The sequence below is a fragment of the Zosterops lateralis genome (assembly GCF_965231275.1).
Source record: "Zosterops lateralis genome assembly, chromosome: 5".
NCBI classification, from domain to species: Eukaryota; Metazoa; Chordata; class Aves; order Passeriformes; family Zosteropidae; genus Zosterops; species Zosterops lateralis.
In genome coordinates, this window is record NC_139766.1 from 29,806,074 (window position 1) to 29,833,736 (window position 27,663).

The 27,663-nt window shown below is 39.0% G+C and overlaps 1 long non-coding RNA gene across 3 annotated transcripts; it reads left to right on the top strand.

The window, feature by feature from the left end:
* The first annotated feature begins 15,327 nt into the window (after positions 1-15,327).
* Positions 15,328-27,439, top strand: LOC310909766. Of its 3 annotated transcripts, XR_014590181.1 has the most exons (6): positions 15,328-15,412; positions 16,228-16,427; positions 17,706-17,853; positions 21,898-21,969; positions 22,844-22,986; positions 24,446-27,439. It is a non-coding gene; the product is annotated as an uncharacterized lncRNA (long non-coding RNA). The 3 variants fall into 3 exon arrangements; XR_014590182.1 differs by lacking the exons at positions 21,898-21,969; positions 22,844-22,986; positions 24,446-27,439 and having other exon boundaries at positions 17,706-20,681; XR_014590183.1 differs by lacking the exons at positions 15,328-15,412; positions 21,898-21,969; positions 22,844-22,986; positions 24,446-27,439 and adding an exon at positions 15,748-15,817 and having other exon boundaries at positions 17,706-20,681.
* Positions 27,440-27,663: the final 224 nt, after the last annotated feature.

Below are 27,663 nucleotides of genomic sequence, written 5' to 3' on the forward strand. Positions count from 1 at the left end.
AAAATTACACACAAACCAAACAGGACTATATCAAAGCCAGCTGACTTTCTTATCAGTTTTTCTTCTAATGAAAATATCCAGTAAGATGCATGGCAAAATAGGCTTTTTATAGTCTAAAAAGGGGAACAGTACCACTTTTTACCATAAAATACAGTATATTAATACATTTTGAAATATAACATATCTACACCAGTAATACACAAGAGTGTCATGGAACTTGTAACTACTTTGTAGTTTCAAAATTCTCTTCTTCCACAATTTCACAGTACTTCTTTGCTGGTTTAAGCCCTTCATAAGAAAAAATCCACCCCTAGAATTTCTTAGTATTATGGCATCTTTAAGTTTGGGAAAGACCTGTAGGATAATTGAGTCCAGCCATTAGCCTAAACATGCTACCATTAAACATCATATCCAGCCTAAACCTTCTCCGGCACAGCTTGAGTCCATTTCCTCTCATCCTGTCACTTGCTGCCTGAGAGAAGAGACCGATCTTCATCTGGCTACAACTTCCTTTCAGGTAGTTGTAGAGAGTGATATGGTCTTTCCTGGGCCTCTTTTTCTCCAGGATAAACAACCCCAGCTCCCTCAGCTGCTCTGGTCCTCCTAAGATTTGTTCTTATTTGTTATTTCCTCTTATCTGTTATTTGCTTCCATCAGGAATTTTTGTGCCACTTGTCAAATTATAAAGAAATTCTGTTGGAACATGTTTACACTTGAGATAGTAAGTACCACAGATTCAGAAACAGTGTGTCTGTTTATATTTGTTTCATGACTTTTGAACTTTTTTAGGGAACATGCAACCTTTTCCTGGCTAATGAACTTGTACACACAGACTTCACCCCCAGTTAATACAGCAGGAGCTGCATGTGACAAGGTAAAGGATGCAAGGAGCAGCTTCCACTTTATTGTTTAACTTGGCTGTTACTAGGTTTGACCTTTTAACTTTTCCTTCAAGAATGGCTCAAAGTCTTTGATTTGGTCTTGTTATAAAACACTGTTACATTGTTATAAAAGCAATTTTTTTTCAGGAAAAAATACCAGCCAACCTCTGGGAATTGGAATGGTTTTGATGCTATTCTGCAGATAAACAAACTGATATTTATATCATGTAGCATATACCATATAACATTGTGATACATGATACATGGTACATCACACACGGTATCTGACCAGGTTTATGATAACTGGCCAAAAATGCACAGCAGGGAAATAAAATAGAAAAAACTCTAGAATGACTCAGGATATATGTCCAGTTACTTACATGAGGATTTCACAAATCAAAGAAACAGGTGCAATTATGCCAAAGTGATAATTGTTGAGTAAATAAGAGCATTTCAACAAGATTAGAATACTCAGTCCTGTCATTCTGAAATGCTGCATTTTTTTATAACAAAGCATGTCGGCACAACCAGCTGGAGATATAATGGGAGAAGATCAGTTATGATGTTCTGGAGCTGGCATTCGTCATACCACACACAGCAGTTAAAGGAAAGCTTAGCACTTACAGGGAGGGGTCAGTCAGTTATTATGATATGATTGCAGGAGCAAAAAGGAGAGAAGTGCTTCTCAATATAGCCAGTAGAGGAACAGACTCTTCCACAAGATGATTTAAAGCTCTTAAACTCTTGAAATGGTGAAATACTGCTTAGAGGTTTGCCTCCAAACTGTAGCATCTGTTATATGCTGACTACCTTTACAGTAACTTGTCCCGAATCTTAAAAAGGAAATACTCCCTTAAATGATATTAAAGAATAAAAATAACTTCTAAAAGAAGATATATGCTATTAAAAACACCTTTATCTTAGACCATTTCCATTGAAACATTCAGTCAGAGCAACAACTCAGGAGAAGATGATAAAGATAAAGAGTTGAAAGCAGACCACAACTGTGTGTAGTCTGAAGCAGTATTTATTGTTCAATGAAAAATAACATCATGATAGCAAGGCAGCTCTCAATACTTTCACAAAGAAAATTTTCTCAACTTATGGGACTATATTAATGGTCTGCCTAGAGTGTTTTTAATAAGAAAAAATAATGAAGAAAAGAATATGGACATGGTATATTTGGGTTTAGGGAAAAAAGACTATAGAAGAAAAAAAAGGTGAATAACAAAGGAAATGTATTCCCTGGCCTTTGTATTAGAATTAGCTAAAACTATGTTTAAAATACTGAAGAGTTTATTTTGAAGTTCCCCATTGACCTAGGATGATCAGAATTCAGTGAAGCAATTGTGGCTTTTATAGTCATGATTATGCATGTGTGTGATAGTTGTACATTAATTTTGATTACTCTCCAAATTTTACAGAAGCTACAACACTGTATGAAGTGAAATTTTAAAAAAGGATAGTTGTTTCCCAAAAGCATATAATAAAACCCTCACTGAAATGCTGCTTCATACTTCAAATTCACACCATATGAAAGTATATAAGTATATTTTTGAGATAATTTGTTTCTCTCTGCCTCTAAAAAGAAATCTTAAGATTAGGCACTTTTTTTCTTTTCTTTTAATAAGTTGCTGAAGCCAAACACGGTTCTTCAAATGTCTCTGCAGAACAACTGAAACTGATGTAATTCCTACCACCTGACTGACAAAGCTGTTGCAGCCATCACAATAAGTGGCCAGAATCAGTTTTGGCTGCCTTGCACTTCTTGAAATCCTTCTGAATTTCAGGTGATTGCCTTGGCCCCTTATCTATCGTAGGATTATGGAAATAAACTGACACTGTGGAAGCTGTTAGTGAAGTATCACTAAACCTCTGGGTTCAGAATACACGGTAATCTTTGAGCTACTGACAAACAATTTAGTTTTTGAGAAATTGCTGATTAAGCAAGGGTCATAGAAACCTCAATGTTCAGACTGCAAGTGTGTTATGAATAAATTCATATGTGGTTTTACAAAGCTTGCCCATTTTTATACTTGAATTCCATTTGTTTCACCTGGTCAGTATTTTTCAGGTTCCATTACTGCTGCTTGGGTTTAAGGAAAAAGGTAAATTTTGGGGTGGGTTCTGAAGAGAGTTCAAACTGCTTCTGGCATTACTGGACTGAAAGCTCTGAAGCTCAGGAAATTTCTTTTCTCTAACTCTTGAAATTTTGTCACCCTGTGTAGTATTAAATTTGTGATCTTTATCTCTGTCAATTATTTCCATGAGAAGACAGCATTTGACGTAATCTGTTCCCAGAGTGGAATGTCCAGAGTATTGCTAAAAAATACTTTGGCTCATCGGTCACAGGGTGCATGAATTATTATGGTTGAATGGTCCTCATCTGAGTGGAAAGGATGCAATGTCTAGGAAAAAATATCTGTGAGAGGAGATGTACCATTAACTTCAGATAGTTCTAGACATGGTTGTACAAAACTGTCCACTTTGAGTCAACAGTTATAAAAGCCAATTAGTTAACAGTTAACTAACTTAATGGCTATAGTCAACTCATAAAGCACATGTCTACACCGTGTTTTTTTGTTGCATGCCACAACATGAGCCACTGGAGTGAGTTGTTACTTGCCAGCTTACATCTCTTATGCTGGTGGTCTACATCTGTACTAGTATCAAGGGAACCATTCACATTCTAATGTCTCAAGCTATTCCATGTCTTAGTGCCCACACAGGACTGACCTCTCGTGTCTTTGCTCACTAGCCACCTGCCTTGTGCACTTTATACATCACTGGATTTGGTAACAGCAATGCTTCTGACTTCTGTCCTTTCTAGTCCTATAGAAGAGCCTGGGATTTAGTTGGAATCCCCTGTGGTCTCCTCAGAGGCAGAAGATATTCTGTCTCTATAAAGCCAGGAATGGGATCTTCTGTGTCCCATAGGCATCTCCTTTTCTGCTGAGAGTGAGCTGTACAGTAAAGATTAGTGCCAAATCCTGAAGTGGCTGCTCTCTGCCGTGCAGAACTCAAGTTTTTTAGCACACTGGTTGGTGGTTCTCATAAGGATTGAGGGCATCTCAAGGCATACCTGAAAACACAATGCTCTTGGAAAATTTTGGGATTGTTTCAGACAGAGAGAGAAAACATAATTCTTGGTAACTGACAGGGAAGATAAATGGAGAATGTGAAAAGCAAATGCCTAAATGAAACTGTATAGTCTTAATTTTATTGCCTAAATCTCTTTCCATATTTGATATTGGTAAATATATTGCATTGGTATGTTTTGCAGTTAAATATACAATCAGTCAAACTAAGCCCTTGAGGGCTTATTTAAATAGAAATGTGTGATGTAGATTTAGTAGAATAGAAATGCAAGGTCTGTGTAATTTAGAACCTTGTGTAATTTTCCAATTGGTTAATCACACATGGTTTCTCTCACAGCAGTGACCTTAGTTAGATTTTGATATGGCAATAACTGTAGGCATAAATCATAATAAACTCCATGCTACATCATTTCTAGGAAATAAAATTTCACAGTCTACACTAATTCCATCATAAACTCATTTTTCCAGCATTCATTACATTAACAATTCATAAATTGATTCTATTTGCTACATGATCCAACACATTACTATTAATATGAGAATGTAAATTGCAATATGAATTACAGACTAGAAGGCTGGAAGGTTTTCATACTTTTGAGAAATCCTTTTGTGGGTGCTTCTCTTTGTTGATAACTATTGAAGAGATTAGGAATTCTGACTGTCACCTGGACAGCTTAATGGGTACTCAGAAGATGTGCAGTCAGATCATTCATTTCCTAAATGATTTTTGTATTATTAACTACAATGATTTTTCTATTATTAACTACAAACAAATTGCAGGATTAACTGGTTTTTAGCCAGTAAAAACTTATTCACCAGGTGAATAGAGGAGCCAAGTTGCAACAACTAATAGGCAGCAAAGGCACGAGCAGTGGAAGTCTTTAGGAAAAGATACATTGAAGTAGCATTGCCAGCAATAAAATGTCCAGATAGATATATGTAAATCATACTGCCCTGGGCCAAGCCTTGCTCCAAAAATTACTGTACAAAAGTCAAGCTACTAAACCACATTGTTCCACAGGTTAGAGCAAAACTAAGCAAGGAGAAAAATAGATTTTCTACTCCAGGATGTGACATGGTTATGGCAGACACTGCTTCTCATTATTTCATCCATGGTTCTCTTCTTAAAAGCACACTAAGGTTTTGCATCACCTTGGTAACTGTAAATCTTCAAGCAGATATTTTAAATAGCATAAAGACAATGCCCTCCCACTATGAAGCTCCCATCAAGGTGACCTGGTCCAGGATTCCATTCCAGAAGATGATTTCATGACATTGAATTAAATCAAGATTTCTACTCACAGATTTTTCAACAGATTTCCATGTTAGGTATTTGTTGGAGCCTGGTACCTATTATGATATTTTCCCTGAGAATTTAGAGCTGTCATATTACTCAAGGGATGGAAAATGCAGTAGCAGACATAACCAGTTAGTATCAAAAGAAATACAAAACTATATTTTATTTCACAATTTTCTATATGAATACTCTGACGTTTTCCTTTTGTTTTTCTTGTTGCCTTTTTTTTTTTTTTTTCTGTTGTTGTTTTTGCTTTTAATTTGCATTTAACAAGGCTGTTTAAGTCAAAGGAATTGTCATATCCTTATTCTTACTGGCAGTAGATGGTGAGGTAGCTGCTTTTTCTCTGTATGATTTTTCTGATCTGTACAACTTGAGACATTCCTAGATTTTAAAATGAAAACTGGTTAAAAAAAATATTTTTCAGAATTTTTCTGTCTCTTGTCTTGAATGAAACCTTTGCTAGAACTAATTAGTGGCAAGTTTTAGGCCACTTTTTAAAAGCATCTTGCTAAAATTAGCCTTATTTGGAGGGTGTGAATGAGAACACCGTGAAAGTTCCTATTTAGCAGAAGGAGTGATAACAAATGTATCAGAGTATTGTTGTAAGGAAGTACACCAAAGTCTCTTTCAAGCTGAATGAAAAACACACACACACACACACACACAAAAAAAAAAAAAACCAAACCCAAACAAAACCCACAAAGAACCCCCAAAACAAGCAAAAAACAACAATAACAACACAACCCCCAAAAAAATCATAAGTAGCACTTAAGAAGAGAAAATATGTTTCTGTTATTGTGGTGGATGACACATTGTATAAGACAGCTGCAAGTCTTCACTTCTCTGAGCAATCCTCATCTTCCTTCACCCTGAACTACTCTTTCCTTTTAATGGAGGATTTTGTTTCTTGATTAGGAATCTAATTCTGCAATACACTGAACTCACCCAAACTCAAGGGGCTTTAATTGGGAGGATTAAAGTCATTAAAGAATCACAGAATCATAGAATATGCTGAGCTGGAAGGGACCCAAAAGAATCATCAAATCCAATTCTGACCTTGCTCAGGACATCCCAAAAATCTTCTCAGGGTGTGTGCAGCACCTTACAAAATTGAAACCTGAATAAAAGGCATTTCTTCTCTTTGAACAGGTTTTCAGTTAGTACATCTATTCAATCAATGAGAATTTCTGGGTTGGCACCTTCAGTATTGCAATAGATACAGTCTTTGTCACCTTTTTATTGTCAGGTTTTACATAAATACCTCTTACAGCAAGTGTTCAGTGTCTGAATCCCATTCTTTAGTCTTTGCATGACGAGATGGAATGACAATGAACTTCTCATTGTATCCCTGTGATGTAGGGGTTAAGGGGTCAGCCAAACCCCTTTGGTTCTGTTGCCACTCCAATGCTCTCTCCTTTTTGAAAAGGATAAGAAAAACAACTAACTTGCAACAAATCCATCCATGACACAGTTCACATAAACCCACTTTATGCCCAGAACTTCAGGGGCTGATTTGGAAAACTCCACAGGTACTCAATGCAGGCTGGAGGGAACCATTCAGTGCATCTACACTACACTGTTGCTTTGACTGCTGCTCTGAAAGAGACGAGAGAGGAAAACTAGCTAACTTAGAAGCCTGTAGTTCTATAATGGGAATGTTAATGTGTAGCATAAAAGAGGATAACATCAACCCATCTCTCTGACACTGCTGGATCACAGTGCTGTCAAAGTATTCTTGTACCAAGCTGGGCAAGACTCAGCATCAAATTCAGTGGGAAGCTGCTCATGCAAGCTGAAGTGACAATGTTAGTATAAGCCACTTTTGGATGACCTTCACCACTTTCTGATTTCCCTGAGAGGAGCTGGCTCCCACATTGCACTGCTAGATCCACCCCCACTCCCATATGTGATCATCAGTCCCTGCGGACAAGAAGAGTGACACAGCCCATAGAGGCTAACTATTAATGTGCAGCAACAATTCTGGCTTCTATACTGGGCATGGGAAAGTCCACACTGAATAGACTGATGTGTTGGAAATGTGCCTAGCAATACAGAAACCCTGAATTATTTGTTAGTTTTTTTTATTCTATTCCATTTTTCAGCATTCTTGATTTTCTGGCGAATTTCTATGTAATCTGATGGCTTATTTTTCCCACAAAACTGGAGAGTTTATAAAAAGTGTAATAGTCAGAAACCGTACCTTGTCTGATTTTTAAAGGCAGTTAATTTTCCTTACTAACATCTTAAGGCAGTGAATATGGCAATGGGATTAAAGGCAGGGGATGGAGTGAAAAGAGAGAGAGAGAGGGAGAGAAAAGTTTCCAGAAGTTTTTGGCTGCTGCAAAGAGAAAGTAAGAGCCTCACCTAAACAACATGCTGCAATGTCAGCACATCTACTAGAGACCAGGGAATCTGACACAAGGTGGTGTGGGAGAAATCCAAGATCCCTCTTCTTGAACCCAGTTACTTTAGCAAACCAAGCAATATGCATTTTCTTTCTTTCTACTGCGGCTAGTTTCCCTTTCACTTGTGTGGTGCCAGAGCTAAAACTGAATGGTGTTGCTATGAAATCCTGTTCCTTTTTCTCTTTCCTCTACTAGGGCTTTTGGTAATGTTTTCTTACTAAATGCCTGAAGTCCTGTCATATTGAAGTTTCAGTATTAGCAGTTTGACTCTTTGATTGTTTTAGCATGGACTAAATTTCTACTTTTAAGCAATCTTGTCTGAATTATCCCCTTGTCTTCAGGTTCTCCTACTTGAATGAAAGACATCATCGCCTTCCATTTTTCATACTTGTATGAGCCAGCTGTTTAAAATATATGAAAATTTTTCTACAAATCTGAAATTTCATGTAAAAAGAATGAATCATCGTATTGAAGCTGTAGTTCAGACACAAAAAATGCCAACACGGTCCTGGTTTGAATGCCATATAGAAATATAGGAAGTATTAGTGTCCTGTAGCCAATGTAGAGGACCTGGTAAGCTCCTACATGAAAGAGTCTACAATTTTTTTCATCCATATTCAAAAAATAGGAACTAACTTTGAAGTTAGGAAAAGGCAGTTAGGGTATCAGGGATATCAAGAACCTACTACACAAAAGAAGACTGAAAGCTTTTTGCTTATTGAGCCTGGCAAAATGAAATCAGAAACAGAACAAGGTAACTTCCTAAAAACATATTTTCGAAGGAAAGGGAGAGGAAAGGTTATTCCAACTGGAGGATAGCACTGTCACTCTAAAAATGAATAAAAATATAAATTGTCTATGGATTCACCTGAGGATGAAATAGTAATATCTCCTAACATCGGAGCAGTGAGTCTCTGAAATTCCCTTCTAGAGAGATAACTCAGAGCTTTTGAACTTCAGTGACAAAAAATCTGTTTCTATGACTCTGCTTAGGATGAGTAATTCTGTTTTAGTACGTAGCCTGAAGCATCTATCTTGAACACAGATTCTCAATTTTGTGAAATTTGCATAATTCTGGATTTATTAGGAAAAGACTAAGTCACAAGTTACACGGAGAGAGCTGCACCATTTGTAACCCTTACATTCACAGGCATTTACTATGTGAACCATAAAGCTGCAAGACTACAAACTGCACCATAGCCATTGCCATTCACTTTAGCTCTAGAAATCTGCTATTTTTAAGCAAACTGGATACCACAAAACTTGGTGCTGGAAGGTCTTCAATACCAGGATTAATAGGTCATGCCTAATATTACTTCTGACAGTGAGCAATGCTGAACAAATCACCCTGCAAAGAACTGCTTTTAGACCAGTACAGTCGTGTCCAACAGGCAGTTGCAGGGTGTTGATTTCTAGGTCTTAGAAAGGATTTAGAGCCAACTTGTTAATCCTCATAGTTATAGTGTTGCTGTAATAAGTTGAGTTCAGCTCTGTGTTGGATATCTTGCTTCTTCGGGTCATACTAACACAACCTCTTTTTCCTGGACTCTTTTTAATTGTGAAATAAATCAAACCCACAAATGCTCATTTTTATAAAAAGCATACATCAAAATAAAAACACAAACTGTCTTTAAATCTTTGTGCTTAGGCCTAATGTTTTGTGGGCAATGTAACAAACATAGACAGTGTTCTGCAAAACTACTTTAGTAATTAAAATACATCCACCCTTTCAGAAAGACAAAGGACTGAAGGGGATCTTCTGGATATCATGCAGCTATTGTGAACTACTCCCTTATATAATCTTCTTCATAAATGAGCTAGCTCCATTTTGAGACCAGTTACTTTATTTCCCCTCTCCACATATACCACTACTATGAAAATTTAGATATTGACTCATGTACCTCAGCCAAATGTATTCATGGGCTTCTTGTGCCAACATCTCCCTTTGCCAACATATTCTTTTGCCAACTTAAACAATTCCTCTCTTTTCCCAATCTTAGCCTTTTAAATATATGCTGCAATCATATATCCTACCAGTCTTATATTTACTGTGATAAAAACCTTGTTTTTTGAAGGTTTTCACTGCAGATTTGTGTATAATATATATACATCTTGAAGCAGGATTTGATGAGGGCATTTGTCTTGTGACAGCTGGCAGTTCTTTGACAAGATTTTTCTTTGCAGTTTCCATGTATTTAGTAAGCTTACTATATGGTGTCTTGTGCATCAGCATTTTAACAAATGAAAACATCAGCCAAAGAATAAGAAATTATAATGCAAACTTAAATATATACAAATGTATTACACAAGTATTCACATTTGAAGTAATGATTCACTGCTTTTTGTGCAGTAGATGGTTTACTCCTCCTGAGTGGATACAAGCAGGACTCAGGTACATATGTAGTTGGCTAGAGGGGATAATGATAATTACCAATGTCATGAGAAAAATAAACTCTTCTATCACTTGTTGCTCAGTTAAGATCAGCACATTTCAGTTATAAAAAGAAGAAAATAATAACATTGCATGACTCATACTTTTTATTCAAGCAATTGAATAGCAGTGGTGGATACAAATCCATCATATGAATAATACCCTAGATTTAATACCCTAGAATCTTCTGGTGGATTCAAGGAATTTTGCAGGATACATTTTCAGTGTTTCATGTCATCTCTTACTGATGAATAGTAACTGCAGGAGTGCAACAATACAACCATTTTGTTAGTGCCTTCTATTGCATTGTTCCAAAGAAAAAGTGAACAAAAAGGTCAAATGAAAAATCCAGTTGTAGTTGTAGGAAGTGATATTTTTCTTTGAAGAAAAAACTTGAAGAGCAATTGTTCTAAATCATGCAGAAAAATTCAGTGCAATATCCAAAATTTTGCATTCTTCCTTAGCACTTAAAAATTTAGCTTCATCTCATCAAAAAGCTGCAAACATATAATTTTAATCAGCTTCAGAGTACATATATGCATTATGTATACTTAGTTATAAAGTATACACATCAAAACCCTGGTGAGCAAAGACATATGCGTTGTACCTAGTCATGGAATCTGTGGCATTTCTGTAGTCAATTACAAGCCCCAGTTGTAAACATTATTTTCCTTGGGGAATATTTCAGTAATTAATGAATGCTGTTGTTATGCAAAGATGGAGCAGGGTGTGCTGACATTTTGGTTTCCCCAGTGGTATAACTAGGACTGAATGATTCAGAGAAAACTTCCTTCCCACATTCTAGGCAGAGCTCAACTTAAAAATGTGTCAGTATATATTTATACTCCCTTTCCAAGGGCAGAAGGACTGTTTAATTCTTTCACATCTGGCTGCTCTCTCCGACCCTTTTCCTGTGGGAAGTTCTCTTACATCTTCAGCCACAGAGAAGGGGAAGAATAGCTGTTTGAAGGACTACAGCAACCCAAAGGTCAGTGAAATCTTCCTGGGAAAGCTGATTAAAAGTATTACTTTATTCTCAAAAGTGATTTTTAAAAACTTTTGGTCAGTTTTCTGAGTGGCAGAGACATGCTCAACCACTGAAACTGATTTAGGAGAGCCAGAGGTTGTGATAAGCAGGAGCTTGAGGATACAGTGTAAAACTGCTGAACTGAAACTAAAATGTATGGTGAACAGCAAAGTAATAGACTGTTAATTAATTAAAGACCAGTGCCATTGATGTAGAATTGCCTTTGGCATTAAAATTAACTATCTGACTGAAATGTGTAGAGCAGGTCATGTTTCTTACGATGTGTCTACAGTGCACAGTTGACATGGAGTGTTAAAGTGCCTCCAGACTTTTGGAGAACCAAGTTCACATGTCAGGAAAAATGTTATAGCAGAGAGGCAAAGCTCTATATAAATAGTTACCAGAATCTGGAATTAAAAACTTGTTAAAAGATAACCTTAAAATCCTTCACACAGAAAAAATTAAAGGTGTCAATTCGATGACAGGTCATGTGGAAAAGTAGAAGAGATGAAAAGAAGCCAACCCTCACAATCCCATGAGGCACATTTCGGTCACTAAATGGGCCAAAACTCATGCTGCTGGTTCAGCTTCAGCAGGTCACCTAATACTATCTTACTGAGGCCACTCATATGATTCATTATGGCTAATCAGACCCTAAGTAAGCAAATTCTGATCCCAGAAGAGACTCTGTTGAGCCTGAGAACAGAGACTGCTTAATATGTAAGCAACCTGCTGAAAACTGAAACAAAAAGTATGTTTTCTTTGCTGACGAGGCTGGGCAAGTTCTTCTACTTTTAAAAGTTACATTGACATGGCCTCAGTTGCTCAATGCCTGACACCTGCCATAGGTTGCTGGAGGTATTTATTAGTTACCTCAGTGTTCTTCCCTGGAACATGGGAGATGATTGCAGCTCTCATGCCACTCCCCCTTACACACCCCCTGGTACACCCCCTTAAAGTCTCAAATGGCAAGCCTGCTTTAGGCAGCTGAGGATCAAGTCCTGCTAGAACTTTCTTCCTACTGGGAAAAAGCAATAATATTTGATTGAACAGAGCCAAGTTCTCTAAAGAAAATAAATCATCAACTGTTAAAAATTGTCATCCAGTGTTTGTGTAAATAGTCTTTAAAGTCTTCATACCTTTTTTCCCCCCTGCAAATGGGTCATTAATAACTTACAGAGATATACCACTTTTCCATGATTTATTTAAATGCCCTTTTGTTATTGTTCAGTCTAACACAATGTGGTGGCTTTTATTTATTAATGCAGATTAAAAATCCTTCTTGGCTTTTTCTTCCTTTGCAAACTTTTTTCCCCTCTGTGTTTGTATTTTAAAAGTTTAGAGGACAATCTATCCTGCATAATAAAAGTCCTTAGTTATCTAATGTCTAAATGTAGTCCAGGCAGCCAAAACATGAACCTCTTGCTCTGCTACATAATTCTGTCATGGCTATATCAGCATTAACCTGTTTGCAAGGAAGAATGCCTTCATTTTTACAGCATTTACATTCTTCAAAGAACCACTGTCTATGAATAACTTTGCCATGAGCTAGGTGGTGAAGAGGGAGGAGGCTAGAGCTTAGCCTACTCCCCCCAGGTCACCACAGCTCATGAGTATATAGTCAAACTTCAAGATATTAAGTTTACTATATGTTCCTTAAGTATATACTATCTCTTCAACATTTTCTCCTGTCAGCAGGACACAGAGGACAATAAATACTCAGAACAGAAACAATTACATAGAAAGACACAGTGAAAAACAGGAAGGTGAAAGGAGCACATTAACAAAGGATAATACTAGAATTTTCAAAATGAGAACACAGTCTTAGGTTTCAATTGCTTCACTCAAGTAGAAGATAAAGAGTGAGGGAAAGAAAGAGGATGAGTAGTTTTTTCACTTTGTTTTGTACACATAAAATTTTCCTTGCATTTATCAGCTAAAGAATGTGGTGGAGAATGGTCATTTAATATTCATGCAATAAAAGCACATACAGTACAGCAAGAAAATGCTGGGTAACTGGAAATTTCACAAAAGTAATTTTGTATCACAGATTTGGTGAGACTAATTTATTCTGTTGTGCTAAATTATTTTAGCATCTGACTTCTCGCATGTAATGTATAGAGCATTTAGTGAAACATTTGTGTTTACAAATCCAGTTACTTGAAAATTACCCTTCAGTAGTATTCAGAAGATTTTATGTATCCCATACTTAATTTCCTGATATGGATTGGAATATTTAGTCAGAATTGTTGCTCTGCACACATGGCAAGGCCATAGACAAATAACTTTCTGATTGCCAATGTTTTGGTTAAATAGGCTGCCCCTTACTAACATGACTTCTCCAAATAACTGATGTGTATTCTGAAAATAATCTTCACTGTATTGCTTACCTTGCTGATGCAGCTATTTCTTAGTAGGCTGATGACACTGTACCTGAGATGTTGAAAATGAAAGATGGAAAATTCTAATGAGAATTTAAATGTAAAAGGAGTCTAACCACAAGGGAACACAACATAATGGTCCATGATAATTTTTCTGCAAACAAATACAGAATAATTTCTTTTATAGCCATAATTTCACTTATGAAGTGCTAAGTCACTAAACAGTCACCCCCAAATATGTTTCTGCTCTTATCTTGTCACATTGGCTCTCTATATGGTCTTCTTCTGTGAGAAGAAAGAGACTCATGGAATGAGAACGCAATCAGAGTTATAGATTTCAGATTTACAGTTCTGAATAAGTTTCCCTGTCAAAGGAGAAAGGCAAAACCTTGCCATGTTAAAGGTGGAATTTAATCTACTTTTGAAAGGAAGTTCCTGGAAGTAGGGATGCATGTGTGGGGGTATACACATATATAATGTACATATTTACATATATACATACGTATGTACGCACACACCACATATGGTGACAGAATATAGTAAAAAAACAGATGAGCAGATCCGTAGCCAAAATTTGTAAAGGTATGCCCAAAGATTTTATGTATTCATAGAATCACATGGAGTATTCTAAGTTGGAAGTGCCCCCACTAGGATCATCACAGTCCAGTTCCTGGTTCTGCACAGAACAGCCCCAAGAGTGCCTGAGAGCACAGTCCAAATGCATCTTGAACTCAGTTTGGTGCTGTGACCACTTCCCTGGGGAGCCTTCCCTGGGTGCCTAACCACCCTCTGGGTGAATTTTTTTTCTAAATACCTAACCTGAATCCCCCTTGACACAACTTCAAGCCATTCCATCAGGTCCTGCTGGATCACTAGAAAGAATAGGTCAGTACCTGCCCCTCCAAAATCCCTCATAAGGATGCTGAAGATTGCTATGGCATCTACTCTCAGTCTCCTCCAGGCGGAACAGACCAAATGTCCTCAGTCTCTTCTCATATGTCTTTCCCTCTTGACCCTTCACCATCTTTGTAGGCCTCCTTTGGACACTCTCTAAAAAGCTTAATATTCTTCTTATATTCTGGTGCCCCAAACTGCACATAATGTTCTGTGTGAGGCTGCAGCAGCACAGAGCAGAGTGGGATAATCACCTCCCTGAACCAGCTGGGTGATTCAGATTATACTGTTAAAAGGAAAGGACTCATGTAAGTAGAATATATGCAGAGAAAAAGATGACTGTAAGGTTTATTCTGGCTATTCTCAGTGTTAATCTTAGCAGTAGCTATTCTTAGCCCAAGGCTATTCTTAGCCTTAAAATGACTTTTTAAAGATAGAGAAATTGTTTGAATTTCTCTAGAGAGAGCACTAAGAGAGGCACTAAAACTCATCAACCTGTGGACAGACAGAGCTGCCAGGTTCCAGGTATCTCAAATATGACAAGGCTTGTAGGAAAAGGCAGTGCCTGACAACACTAGAAGGAAAAGAAGCTGCATTGTACTGGTGGCACTTTCTGCTCCTCTCAGACAAACGCTGCCTATGATGCCTCCCAAAACAAACACAGGGAGTGTTATCTGCTAGGACAGACAGGGCGACTCTTCTACCTTCGTTCCCACCGCTGCCTGGCGCTTTCTCACTCTACCCCACACGTGCTGCCTCCGAGGCGCCTCGGAAACAGCCCAGCCACCGGCCAAGGGCGCTGGGGAGGCGGCCGGCCCGGCCCGGCCCGGGGGCAGGAGCAGGAGCAGGAGCGGCCGCTCCTCCCGGCCCGGCACAGGGCCAGGGCAGGCACCCCCGGCTGGGCTGGCCCGTGTGTGCCGGCGGATCGTCCACCGGCCCCCGCCAGGGCTACCGGCGTGCAGAGCATCACAGCACAGCACTCGGGGCAAAGCGAGGTAAGAGAAAGCACGTGTTGGCGGGGAATGAGCAGACACCGCTGCTCTCCAGTGTCCCCCCCGGAGGTGCGGGGCTCTGTGCGGGCGGGGGCGGCGGGGGTACCTGCCGGGCCCTGAGGGCGCCGTGCTGGGCCGGCCTGCCCTCCCCTCCCGTCCCGTCCCGTCTCGTCCCGTCCCGTCCCGTCCCGTCCCGTCCCGTCCCGTCCCGTCCCGGGCACACGGCGTGCGGCCCTGCGGGAAGGCCCCAGGGCGCGGACTGCCCGGCTCCTGGCGGGAGCAGAGGAGGGAAGCGGGCAGGGGGGTCCCTGAGGGGAGGAGCGCCCGGCCGTGGCTGTCGGGAGGGCCCGGCCGCTGCCGGCACAGCTCTGCACAGCCCGGCCGCCTCAGGGAGCCGCGCCCGGCCCGGTGAGTCCGTCCGTCCGCGGGCCCTCGGGAGGGCTGGAGGGGGCGCCGCTGTCGGGGCCTCTCCGCTGGACGGGACCGGGTGGGGAGGGGTCCCGAATCCCGGGTCCTGAATCCCGGCCCGGACAGGCTTGTGCGGCTGGGGGGGCGCTGATTCCGCCTCGCTCCGGGGAGGTATTCCTGGCGTCGGGAGCGTGGCGAGAAGGGAAGCCGAGGAGCTCTCTGCCGCCTCTGAAAGCCCCCGTCGGGAGAATGGCGCTGCCGGCCCGGGCTGCCGCTGCCGGGGGCGCGGGGTGGGTGCGGCACAGGGGAAAGGCCCCTGGGGGCTCCTGGGCGCTGTGGGACCTGCTGTGCTGTCCCGGGGTAGCTTAGTGTACTGTACTGTACTGTATGTATTACATGCTGCTGTAAAGGGATGGAGGCGTCGGTGTGTGAACGCCCCTCCCTGGGTTCCTGACCAGCTGGCTCAAGGCGCTGAGTTTGCCTGGAGGTGCTCTCCGTGCAGGTTTTACCGGGAAGGCTTAACTGGCACGGAGCACACAGTCACAGTGCAACTCCAGCTCTTCTCTGCGCTTTGGGAAGTTGAGGAAATCACTTCAGTGGAGAGCCTGAAGTAGGTGAAGGAAGCTGTGGTAAAACAAGTTTAATGTTGATTGGAAATGAATGGAAATGTAAGATTGTTCCTTTCTGCCAACTTTGCATGTTTAAATCTAGAAATATGTTTGAAATATGTATTATCCTACATATGATCATATATCCTATATATGAACCTATTGACAGCTGAGAAAACTGGTCCAGTAAAATAAGTTCAAAAAAAGTTCAAAATAAGTTCAAAATTTAAGGTATCAGAAGCAGCAGAACAAAATCCTCCTGTTTTAAAATATTTGGTATCAGTTGGGATTTGTGATACTGTTTGGATGGCAGAATGTTATCATTCTGATGCAGGGTCTGGGTGAACTCCATTAATTTGGCTGAATTACATTAGTTTTGGGGAAGTGGGTGTCTCACACCACTTCAGTTCTGACAGCACATGTAGTTTCTGCTGATTTTTCTGTTGGTGCTTAACACATCATTCCAGCAACTTACCTCTGAAAGGAATAGAAGTTTCCTGAAGTTCGGCCTAAGGTGTGAAAGGACTTTGTTCAAGCCTACCCTCTGCTTCAAGTATATTAACACTTAATATTATTTTAGAAGCTTTCAAACATTCTTCTTTATATTCTTCCTATTAAAATCGAAGCAAATCCATTGTGAGGCGTTTGGATATTTCAGAGATGGAGGAGGAAAGACGAGATCATGGCATATAGAATTTAAATGTATTGAAACAAGCTGATGGTAGTTTGTTTATGCTAGAAAGACAAAACACATTCTATAAAAGTTCCCGTAGACACTGTGCAGACTCAGTAACCAGTGGGTCTTGGATTTGAATTTGGATTACACAATGTGGAAAATGTTTTGAGTTCTGGTTTGTGTTACCTAATGGCATTAAAACATCAACAGTAAAAATAGGCATCATGCCTATACAAAAACTAAGTTTGTTGTCATTGACATCTGTGATGTGCTACATGCTCAGACAGAAGAAGACATGGTGCCTGCCTGCCCTGCTCCTGTAAACAGATCTCCATGGCTGCAATTGATTTCATTTGACTCTACCCCTGTCCACACAACTCTTCCAAACCCCAGTCCACTGGGTTCTGATTCAAATTGGCACAGAAATAAAACAACCCCACAGAGACATAAGTAGCCATGTTGGTATCTTATGAAAAGTGCAGGGATGTTTTGTATGAATGTATTCATTTTTACTCTTTTGCCACATGTTGTGATGAAGATTATTCATGCGTGGAGTAATCTTCTGTCTAAGTGATGTTACTAAAATGCAGCTTTGCTTCTTCAGATGTGGATGAAAACGCACTTCGTAAAGATTTAATGGAACGATGTTTTGATACTGAAGCTCAGTATTTTGGCTACTGTGTGCATGCATAAATGGTCTGACCAAGGTTCCTGACCTCAGTAAAAGTTTACTTGATAAAATGAATAACAAGGTAGCTGTTTCTAGCTTCATACACTCTTACAGAGTAAAACAAAATGAGTTTCAATTTTCTTAATATAGAATCACAGAATATCCTGAGTTAGAAGGAACCCGCCAGGATCATCAAAGTCCAATACCTGGCTCTGCACAGGACGGCCCTAAAAAACACACCATGTAACTGAGAGCATTGTGTTAATAAATGAATGTACTGTCCTGGGGTGACATAGCATATTTTAGTTAGGGATCTATTAATGCCATATAACCAAAGGTGTAGAAAGCTAGCAATGCCATTTCAATGCAAATTTGTGACCTTAAAGAAGAACTTCATGCATTCATATTAGCTTTTTCCATACTAAGATATTAAAAATCATTTTATATGTTGCGGAAATTATTAAAAAGTATACAGTATAGTAAAAAGCGTTTGGAGCCCTGTTTCTGTGTCTGTAAATTTTCATCATGAGTCTGAAAGTGTTCATATTCACAATACCTTTGCCATTTAGCACATTGTCCTTGATCCTTCACTATCATGATACAATTCTGATCTTCAGGCTTCTCAATCCTTCATCCTTTTGTTTGTCCTCCAGTTGGGGAGAACTTCATCTCATTGGTTGGGTAGCTGAGAAATTTAGTATTGGTAAGTCAACTGGCAGGGCTCTTGGAAGCAAACAGTTGGGATTTCAGAAAATGACAAATGTGTTCTCATTTCTGCTGGGAAAAGCATTTGTATAAGTGATCTGCCACTACAACTCCAGTGAGAATTATAAAGGTTACAAGTAAAAGTGGCTTCTGGGACTGCTAAGCTTAGTCATTGCTGAAAATCATCCAAGATCACAGTATTATCTTGCCTGATGTCAAAATTCCTATTTATCTGAGTGGACATACTCCAAGGAAAAAATCATTTAGAAATGCACTGAATGTTGTCCTTGTCTTCACAAGTTCCTGCATCGGATTGCATGTATGTGGAATGAGAGATTCCTGAATGGATGTATGATACTGATGGGAAATGTGACTGACCACGGAATGATTTCAGGACATCTTGTTCACACAACTGGAGGAGAAATTACCTCACATAAAGCATTCTGGTTACAAGATGATTGTTGCAGGTCTCTTAATGCCACTATATGATCTGCAGCAGTTACATACATGAATATCCCTCTTTCTCACTTCACCATGAACTGAACCCCTGTAGAAATGAGGGTGGGCAGGTTGTGACAGTCTAAAATATTGGCAGTTTAATGGCTGGCGTTGAGCCTGCTTTCATTGAGTGTGGAGAGGTGCTACTAGAATAGCCTACATAGACAATTGTCATATCTGTCCTTTCTTTACTGTGGCTGTAAAAATTCTGTCCTAGACTACATGGACTACATGGACTACATGTGATGGTTGTGAATATATGTAAGTAGTCCCTCAACATCTGTTATGAAAAATTAAGCAACAAACTGGAGTACAATATTTTATGGTTCAACTTAATAACAGAGGTCATCACAAATAAAGTCTATCTCCATTCATGTATTGTAAAGTTAATAGAATCTCTAAGACAGATGGAGCCTCTCAAAATTTTGCCCATATAGCAGTGAACTTCTGAATGATATGGAATAGTAACTCCAGAACTCTGATGACAGCTATCTACTCTAGTTTGGGTTATGACTTCTAGAAACATTATCTAAAACTAATTGACATAAAAATCCAGGCCATAGGATGACTTCCACTTGCTTTTTTGGAACACTTACTTTGGAAGAGTATCATCTCTCATTAATGTCTGAATGGCTGCATGTGTTTGACAAGTAGTAGTAAACCAGCCACAGAGGAAAAAATGGAGGAAACAATCATATATAAACTATCCCGTTATCATCATGCTTGTTCACTGGCCCTGGTTCTTCCCTTTCGCTTTTGCAGCAACCTTTTCCTACCACGCCCAGTAATTAATGTAGGCAACCCAAAAGACCTCTATGCAGTTGCTAGAGAAAGGTGGATTTTGGTGCTCTCAGTTCCCTGTGACAACTCATCAGAAATGCAGTGGAGTGCACACAACATCTGCTGTTTCTGATAAGTAATCAAAACAGGCAGAGTCAGTGTTGGTGATTCACTGTTACACTGTGGTTCCCTCTACTAGCCGGGTAGTTTTGCCTCTTTGTGATGGTAACATCAGTTTTCAGAATTATTTTGTATCGTTGTTCTCACTCAATGACCTAATTTCTGAAAATTATGTTGTCAGATGTACAACTAGAAAGGGATGATTGTATTAATCCAATTAACTGTTTACCAGGCTTTTTGTAAATGTATCTGTAGTAGCAAGGTAACAAAATGTATAAAGGTGTCAACCGGCAAAGTGCAAATAAATAAACTTCTGCAGGGAGCTTAACTAGGGAACATTTGTCAGTTGGGATTGGACTGAAGGAAAAGACAAACTGTACAAGTGTACAAGTGAGTTTGCCAGATTTTTCTTCCCTCATCGGAATTTAATATACAAATTTACTCCACCTGTGCTTTTTGTTATCCAGAATATATTTTCCTTTGAGAAACATACGGAATAAATTTATTATTGCTTTAAAGAACATTATACTTTAAGTGACTTTTAGGGGGGAGGGAGTTGGATTCAATGCAATTTAATGTTCATTTCCTTTACTGTTGTGATAGCGAATGGCATGGATAAGCTGTTCTATAGCTCTATAAATTCATGTAGCTGATCTCTGCTCCTTGCCCACTTTGTTTGAAGTTAGTCATTCTTTGCCTGGAGTTGTATGGCAAGCTGCTTGACAACATGGGAAGGCAATTGTGCTTATTTTATTTTGTTTGTGCAGCGCCATGCTCATTGTGGTTATGGAATAAATAATAATTGAAACAGAATTTGGAAGGGATTATTATTGTCCTTTTTTATGTTTCCTTAGATTGAGAAATATCTCCATATTATTTAAAATAATTGAAACATTTGGATATTGAGCAGATATCCAATTACTCCTGTAAGGACCAAAATTAATTCCTCTGAATACACTGTTTATGAGTGATTTGGTCTGATGCTGATTTTTATTTTGCCCTCAAGTGTTTTTGGACTATCATGCAGTTGAGAGAAAATGATGGGATGTGACTTGCTAGGAAATACTTTCAGCACTGTGAATTAGATGAAAGTCTTGTGGATATATAGAATTAGCATGCATGTGTGATTCTTTTCAAAGGTACAGTGCTTCAGTGTGATTTTTGGAGCCAGTAGTTGAGATGAGTAGGCAGTATTTTTGATCCCTATAATGACAGTCTAACTTTAAAGGAGTGGTAAGTCTTTGAGTATAATCAGTTTCAAAATTAGTTGTTCTGTTGTTGCTGCAAGGATTTGAAGAGAGGGAGAACTTTTCAGCATAGTACAGAAGAAGTATCGTGAAACATCAGGTTTGCTATGTGCAATAATATGTTCATAGTAATTTACATGTTCTCTATGGTTGTTGGGTTTTCCTCAGCAATATGTTTTTAGAAAATCTTGATGCCTTATCTCTATACACTGTTTACCAACCTGTGCCCATCCGCTTTCTTTACAGAGACTCAAGGAGGGGCCCTGGGCACTTTTTGATAAAGAGGGGCTGTTCTACAGGCATAACAAGGTCTCATCCTGAGTGAAGAGGGAACTCCTGAGCTGGAGGCTTCCTTCAGGCCTATTTGTAGAAGGTGTCTTCTACATCTATGAATTTGGCTTCTTAAAAAAAATGTATTTTTCAATAAGGCATGAGTATGCACTAGGTAAATTGCTATGCTGGCAAATTAGTAAGAGAAAAATTGCACTTATCTCATAGTAGATCAGTAAAAAGATTCAATATTAAAAATTCAAATATATGAATTACCAAGAAGTACATGGTGCTTGGTTAGAAATACTATGAAATTTGCAATTCACTGTCAGCTGGAGAAGTCCAGGTAAATAGAAATCAGTGTTTCTTAAAACACCATCTATGGGGAGACTTCCTATTTTATATAATAAACCTGCTTTGAGGTGTTTATTGTTTTAAGGTGGCCTGTGTACCTGTCCTTGCCATCCTTTGACAAGTATCTTATCATTTCTGTTTGTTTTATTCAGTGCTGCAAACCCAAATTGGCCACAATAGTTACTGTTTAAAAGATTAAAATATCTCCCAAGGACGCCTCAAAGGTGAGTGACTGTTCCTCATTTTCTCAGGGTGCTGTTTCTGCTGTTTCCCAGCCTCTTTTTTTCAGTGCAGTAAAGACTGCTATACTTCCCATTTACATCAGTTTGCACAGAATAACTACATGGTTTTCTGCTCAGGGAAATACATGGTTAGTGCAACACAACATCTAGGGAAATAATGAGAGATACCATTGCGTTTGAAAGACCTCTTGGAGTGTGTGGCAAGGAAGGCAGTGGCAAACTTGTGTTATGCCAGTTACATGAGAAAAAAGAATACTGAGAGGTTCCCTGTGGTAGCCTGTAGCTGAAGATGAGATGCTGCATAGAGGAACAATGGTGATTCACATGGTGTTTGCTCCTGAGAGTTTGAACAGGTTTTTTTAAGACCTGTGGTAAATCCAGATCATCTGCGAGCTCTAAATTTTCAGTCACATTCTGCATAAATTCTTGTGCTGCATAGAATATATCTTATGAACCATATCAGGTCTCTGTAAAATTGCAGGAAAATTAAATGTATTATAAGTAGAACATTCAGTGCTGGCTTGCTTGCAGAACACTAGGAAGAAGACCTTACTTTACAGTCTTTGGTTTTATTCTTGCTGACCTGACAATAAAATAAATAGGTTAGAACAATCCCACAATAGATACCAAAATTATTTAACTATGTACTTTGGACACCAAAAGTATTTAAATCCATATTTCTGCAAGAATGACATCTTGATAAATATGTTTTATATGGAAAGTGTTGTGACTTCACAATTGATGTATTCTCTGTTTCTTTTATATTATTTATATAATAAGTATATTTTATCATCCGTAAACAATATAGAGTTTAAAGTTGCTTGCCTAATTAGCAGCAATAATTATTTTATTTTAGTGCATGACAGTCACACCAGAACTTGAGTTCATGGATGGCCTAGGAAGATCATCATGCAGACTAATCAGTGATCTTCCACTGCCCTCCCCGAACACATGTACTCCCAAAAATCATACCTTTGAATTTTACAGCTTCTTTTTATTGTAAATTTGCCAATTACAATATGATATTAATATATGGCTTCCCCACCAGTCTTGCTTTTTGTTATTTTCTCCATATTTGCTTAGTTTTTCCTGCTCTTTTGAATGCCCAACCTCTGAAACTGTATAATCTTTTTCTGGGAATTATGTCAACCAGCTATTGGTGAAACACATTTAGATTTTTGAGGCAATTACTATAAGTTTTCAGGAGTTAAAAAGTAGATGTTCATGTATCATTTGGAGAAATCTCATTTGTCCCATGAAAATGTAACTCCCATCATCATGGTAGAGCCTGATACTGAAAAATACCATGTAGCAGAAATTTATCATTTGCTATGAGGTGCTCTGGTAGAATGAATGTCTCAGAGCAATGAGGGATTCATTGTGTGGATTTTGCATGGGAGAGAGAGAAGAATCTGAGAGGGAAAAATGAGTCATTTACTTTCTCTAAGTGAAGGAAATCTGTTTTAATTGTCTCAACATTGATTCCTTTGTGGAACAGTGCTTCTGAGTGTCTGGTCCAGAATGTTTTGCAATCTTCCATGAGCAATGTCCAGCTCTTAGAAATAATTTATTGGACTGTTTTAATTTATTTTTTAATTTATGATTGTGTCATATTCTAAAGCAATTAGTTTCAACATCAGACTTAATGTATTTTGTATTTCTAATTGTTGCAGTTACAAACATTTATAAACCTTCATTCAATTTTACAGTACTCTGAAAAGTCTTCTATGGTGTTTAATTGCCTATATACTCCACTTCATTAGTTGTCTAAGCAAATAATTTTAGAGTTGTATTAAACAAGAGGTTTTTTTTTTCCTATTTGACAGCTTTTCTGTCCCATATGTTAACAGATGGGTTGCACTTAGTTCAATGAACCAGATGCAAAATGAGCAGAATTTGCAGTTAAATACTGTTTATGTTGCATTTTTATTCACACAAAATAAATTGTCAGCTTCCTGATTATGTAAAGTGAATGTTTACACTCTTTCATTGAAATTAATTAAAATGTATCCACTATGCTCTGTGAAACAAATAGTTTTCAGAGCCTGGATGGGCTCATAGGTACAATTTGTACATTTCTTACTGAAGCTGTGTCAGCATAAGGAACTCATATGTTGTGCTCCAGGCTGCTATCTCTTCTTCCTGCTCCTGTAACCATCCCTCTGTGCCTGCACAGCTGCTTGTGGTTCTGTGCAATGAACTGGATTGTGAAACATTAATCTTTTTTCTTGGGATACTTTTGACTGAGGATCAGTTCCCTATTCCAGTTGTAATGGCCACACACAAGGCTGTGCAGCCACAACTAAGGAAGGGACACAGAGAAGAGAATAGTCTGAGTAGTGTGAGCTGCTTCAGTTGTACTGCAGTTGGAAGAAACTCTTTAACATGCTCCACATGGCTGTAAAACACACTGTAATTTCTCTTATGCCCTCTGATTTTTGTCTTCGCTTCCTTTTAGACCATCTTTGTCACTGAAGAAAGCATTAGTTGGAAAACTTTGACCATGGCTGTGGTGTCCCTCAAACTTTTGAGCAAAGTTTTGGCATTCAGAATCATTCTTTCTTTTCCTGCAACAAAGGAAACCCTGTAGAGTTCAGCTGCATAGTTTTTTGTTCTTTGGACTGGAACTGAAGAAACTGATGACTTTTCAAACAAGAAGATCTCACTTACCAAGTGCATTTTTAGTGATACTCTTCTAGATTGGCTTGGCAAATGACTTGTATGTGAAATGGTTCTGAATGAAGGATTTTGGGTAGTTCCTACATTTAATCTGTTACATCTTTGCTCTAACTGTAGCTCCTCTATTATACATTTGACTTGATTCTGATCTCTGTTTGGCATTGTAAAGAGAGAATATTTTCGTAGGAACCAGTGAAATTGCCAAAGTGGCAAGTATCTTTCTTCTTCCCTCCTCATTCCAAACATGATCTCAACTCTCATTTGCCTTTATTAGTAGACCACTATATGCTATCAGAATTAATTTAATTTTTTTTTTTTTCTTCAGAATTATTTCCTTGTGCTTTTCCATGGAAACAGGCAATATTACAGCATATTTGTCCAAACAGCTATGTGATGACTGGTACAAATTACTCCTGTAGAGGATGGTGACTGTGATAAGTGTTTTCCTTTAATCTTCATAAAAGAAAAGTGAAATACTGTTTTAGTTTGGCTGAAACCTAGCTAATTGAAGTGTGGGTTCGGTGTTCCTTATGCTTTCTAAGGATTTCATAACAGGCATTGCTGATAGCACATAGACAGTGAGTTGGCTTAATTGCAGCTGTTTGCAAATGGCAGAAAGGCAGCAGAAAAACAATGATGTGAATGTTGTTTATAGTGTTCCCTGGAAGGGCAGCTTAGGGTGGCTGGAAAGAAACCTGGAACTGTAAGAGAAGAAGCTCTCGTGGTACTTTGATTCCATCCAAGGACTCTGGAGACACACAGCAGGGCATGTGACATGTGACTTCCAATTTCATCACCTCGCTGGAGGACACTTCAAACCCTGGAAAACATCATCTGTGTTGAAAGGGAAAGTTGGAGCAGTTGGAGACACACTTCAAAGTGCTATTTGTAGAATCTTATTTGATAGTAAACACTCCCTTGAAAACACATCCAAAGGCTGAAGGAAGACCTGAAAAGGTGGTATAAAGAAACTTTATTCACAATGCTGCTTCTGTGATGTTCTCCTGAACAGCTAGCGTGGCTGCTGGCTTGAGTGTGGAGAACTTTTGCCTTTCTCTTAGCAAACTTAGAAAACGGTTTCAGGAACCACAACAAATAAGTCTCCCCAAAACTAACTTGGGAAATAAATCTGTGAATTGGATAGGCTACAGAAGCTGTTTCCCTCAACATGAAATTGAGTCAGACAGGAAACTTGGATAAGGCTGACTATTTTACCATGGATTTCTACTTTGGAGGCCCAGGAAGGGAATGTTTGGATTGCCCCATCAGAAATACTGCAGTCCTTGACATTAGTATTTTTTGTGACTGATACAGTTTTGCTGAAATGTATTTGGCTTGGTTCAGTATTGCTGATAAATTGGGTAAATTACTGGGCAGAAGAGAAAGATAAGGTTCTGAGAACAGACTCTGAGGTAGGAGCCATTACAAGAAATAAGTTTTCTTGCCTGAAGAGGCAAAACTTGATATTGTAATGGTCTTCAAGAAATGGAGAAGTGGGATATGCTTCAGACCAAGAAGAAAGAAATGATAGAGTTAAAATCCCACTCAAAAGGTTGCAAAATGTGAAACAGTATGTAGCATGTGTTCAAAGTGATGTTTCAGAATATGGCCCCACGCCGGGCTGCACTGTCAGGAGTGGTTGTTTGTGTGTGTCTTCAGGCTTGTACAGTGTACCAGCTTTGGGGTGGTGGGAAGAAGGTGCTGCCTGTGTGCCTGCCACAGCCCTTTTGTTATACTGAGGCATATACTGTGTACTAAAAAGGCCCTGTGAACCAGATGGACAGTTACCAATGAGAAATTTATAACTGAAAGGAAGGGGAAGAAGTCTACTTCATATGGGTTTAAGCAGATGAGCAGTACTTCCTACTTGAATTCCAAGTTCATTTATTAAGACCATCTCAGCGTGTGGTGGGGATGAGCTTTCAAAATGGTCTTTTCCAGAAACTGTGGAAACAGAAGACTGAAATAATAAAGTAAATTAACTCCTCCTATAAAAATACAGCCTCTGTAGCTTGCTGTCCTTGTTTTTCTTAGCTGCCTTTTCCTACAGTTCACACTGAAGTATGAGTATGCACACTGAAAATAGAACTTAGGCTGTGTTTTCTAATAAATAAAGCAGAACTAATAATGTCTGTATTATTTCTGTAGTATCCTTAACATGCTTTTCATATTTCAGGTCAAGTAACTTGTAGTCAGAGATTCATTTGGCCTTCCCATCAGTGAATGCCACGTCAGGGTGCAGGGTGCGGTGTCAGTATTCGATTCATTTCACAGAACTTGGAATGGAATAAGACTTGAAGTAACTTTTGTAATTGTTATGCTCTAAATATCTCTATTCCCTTAAGATGTATCAGTAATGCTGTGTACTGAACTAGTGAATTGTCCGAGTTTACTTAAAATGAATTTATCTTTTGTAGGTGTTTCTACCAGTGATGGGGTCAGATTTTACACATTGTTATGAGTCATTCATCATCAACACTGTTGCAGTGTTCATTCTAAACTTTAATCTTTCCATTCAGACCGTTGTGGCCTTTCTTGAGAATAATCATGTCCTTACATGGAGTTATGGTTGCATCAAGAATACTTGAAATATTTTAAGTCTTGCTTGCAGTAGTTAATCCTTCTCCATATGTACCCTGCAGTGGTGCTGGTACAAGAACTTGTGCAGCAGCTCTGTAGTAAATTGTATCTGGAAATCAGTCTGGTTCAGAATTGACTTAGTACCTACCCAGTGTTTGTTACTGTGTCTCCATTCCCCAGTTTAATTCGCTTTTTGCAGCCATAGAAATGTTTATGTTGGCTCAAGGGAAGAATGCAGGAGTGAGCATCCAGTTAGGGTACACCACTTATGCTGGTGGAAATGCTGGCTTGATGTTTAAGTTCTAGCTATGCTATAGCTGCTGTTGAAGCAATGGCAGCACAGAGCTTAACTGTCTGATAAGCACCTTTGTATCCAGGTGGATTGCACAGCAGCCTGCAACATTTGCACCTGAGCAT